The sequence below is a fragment of the Bison bison genome, unplaced genomic scaffold, assembly GCF_000754665.1.
Source record: "Bison bison bison isolate TAMUID 2011002044 unplaced genomic scaffold, Bison_UMD1.0 scf7180017864386, whole genome shotgun sequence".
NCBI classification, from domain to species: Eukaryota; Metazoa; Chordata; class Mammalia; order Artiodactyla; family Bovidae; genus Bison; species Bison bison.
Window position 1 is genome coordinate 65,729 of NW_011494958.1, and position 2,838 is coordinate 68,566.

General features: G+C 35.8%; 1 pseudogene; it reads right to left on the reverse strand.

Moving 5' to 3' along the window:
- Nucleotides 1-1,622: 1,622 nt before the first annotated feature.
- Nucleotides 1,623-2,549, reverse strand: LOC105001932 (annotated as a pseudogene).
- Between the last annotated feature and the right edge of the window lie 289 nt (nt 2,550-2,838).

The following is a 2,838-nucleotide window of genomic DNA, read 5'->3' on the forward strand; positions in this document are numbered from 1 at the left end:
CCCAAGTGAAGCTAGAATTTATCATCTCATATTTCCTTATGAAATGAAAACTGAGGCTCAGGGCAATTATACTGTTAACAACATTACAAAGAAATTAAAACTTATTGTGCACCTTTTTAAATTATTCACAAATGGAACCATGTAATATACCCTTAATTTTTGAAATTTAGAAAACGGTATATTTTAAAAATGTGCAGTTTAATGTATGTAATTACATGTTAATGAATTAGCTGAAAATTAAACATTTCTGAATTACAACATGAATTAAACCATGCTGCATGGTTTAGGGTAATATGCTAAGCACAGGTAGTTGAGTCACACCTAAAATCGATTGAGATAGCTCTTTTAGGAAGAAAGGAAAGTGTCAAAGTGTTTTATTTATATAGTTTATATCACATATATCATTTAAATATGATATTTATATTATCCATTGACTTTTACTGATTATGAAAGAAATTAGAATGGGGAAAATATTTCATTTAGAGAACTGGAAAGAATCATATTTGTAGGCAGCAGCAATGGCAGAAGCAGAAAGATATAATTACACCAAACAATCCTTTGCTCCAGTGATAAATCTCTTTACACACAAACAATGAAATCACACACACCATGAAAAACAGTTTTCATAGAAATAATCTGACATGAATTTTTGCTACATCATACTTAAGGTCCACTCTGACTCCACATCTTATGATGCCAAACTCTTTACTGAAATTTTTGTCCCACATACACACCAATTAGAGGTATGATCTTCATGTTCACTTTGCCAGTGATTCATGTAGGTAAAGTGGACATTGAGCTACATGGAGAACAGTACACTGTGAGGGCATAAAAGCAGATGACGTACTATGAAACACACTATTTGTTAATGTCTACATTTTCAGAAAGAGCAATTAGTGGTGATGTTCCAAGGTATGAAGAACCAAAATGTGATAAAATGTAGTTTCATATTTTTCTCTTCTATGATATTATGTAATAGGTTTGGGTATACAGTTTTTTTTCCATAGAAGTAGCAAAATTCATGATAATTCTTTAGTAAAATGAAATAAAATTTACTCAGTAAAAAGTAGATCATTTCAGAAGAATTTATTCTTAAGAAATGGGTGAAGTCTCATGAGATAAATTGGAATTTAAATATATTTCACAAAAGAGTTTGAATCAATTTGAGAGAGTAGAAAAATGACAAAAGAAAAAACTTAGATAACAGAGAAAAGTTTATAAAGGATGTTTTTAAAATTGTATAAAGTGAAGTGAAGTCGATCAATTGTGTCTGACTCTTTGCGACCCCATGGACTGTAGCCTACAAGGCTCCTCTGTCCATGGGATTTCCCAGGCAATAGTCCTGGAATGGATTGCCATTTCTTTCTCCAGGGGATCTTCCCAACCCAGGGATCGAGCCCGGGTCTCCCTCATTGTAGACAGATGCTTTACCATCTGAGCCACCAGGGAAGTCCTTAAAATTGTATAGAGAAGTTGAAATAAAAGAAACAGAAATACCAGGCTATAAATTGAAGAAGCAATTACTATCATCACAATCTGAACAAAGAATCACAATATCTGCCTATGAGGCTTTGAGTTCTGCTATCATGGGCATTTTTTCAGTCCAAGATCAAATGGCCCTATTAAAAAGTTTCCATCTCAAAGAATCTTTTCAGAGCCTTCTTTATGTCTTTATTTCTCAGACTATAGATGAAGGGATTCAGCATGGGTGTGACCACAGTGTACATCACTGAGGCTATTACACTTGCTTCTGAGCTGTGGGTACCAACAGAACTAAGGTATACTCCTAAACATGTACAATAAAATAAGGAGACAACAGAGAGATGAGATGCACAGGTGGAAAATGCTTTATACTCTAAGATAGAACACTATCTTAGAGTAAGAGTAGTAAGAGTAAAGGATACCAGCCAGGGAAACAACTCCAAGAATTCCAGATCCAAAATACAGCACTATGTTATTGACGAAGGTGTCAGAACAGGCAGGCTGGATTAGCTGTTTGATTTCACCAAAAAAAAAAAAAAAAGGTGAATTTCCAAGTCTGAGCAGAAGGACAATCACAATATCATTAAGCTGTGTAATAAGGAGTTCAGGACACTAATGATCCAGGACTCCAGAACCAGCCATCCACAGAGCTGGGAGTTCAGGGTGACTGTGTAATGCAGGGGGTGGCAAATGGCCATGAAGCGATCATAGGCCACCACAGTCAGGATAAAGTCATCTAATCCTGAAAAGAGAATGTAAAAATGCATCTTGACAATGCAGCCTTCATAAGTTATGACTTTGCTCTGTATCTGAACATTTTGCAGCATCTTTGGGGTAGTGGTGGAGGTGAAGCAGATGTCTACAAAGGACAGGTTGGAGAGGAAGAAGTACATGGGGGTGTGGAGGTGGGAGTCTGAGCTGACAGCCAAGATGATGAGCAGGTCTCCAAACACAGTGATCAGGTACATGGAGAGGAAAAGCCCAAATATGAGGGGCTGCAGTTATGGTACCTCTGAAAGTCCCATGAGAAGAAATTTTGAAATGTGTGTATTGTTCCCTAGTTCCATATGGTGAAGGTGACTCGGGAAAAAAAAGAACAACATGACTAATTCTCCCTGAAATTGGCATAACTCACATAGCTGAAATACTATAATTTTTATTTTGCTTGCAAGAAACTGATGCTAATATATTGTATATAGACAGATCCTCCCTGAGGATGTATCCCATTTCATCTCTCACCAGATATTTTTATCACATTGTCAGCATACTTCCAAAGAGTTCATGTATTTTCAGTTTTGATTTTTTTTTTTTACTATACAATATTGTATTGGTTTTGCCATACATCAACATGATACA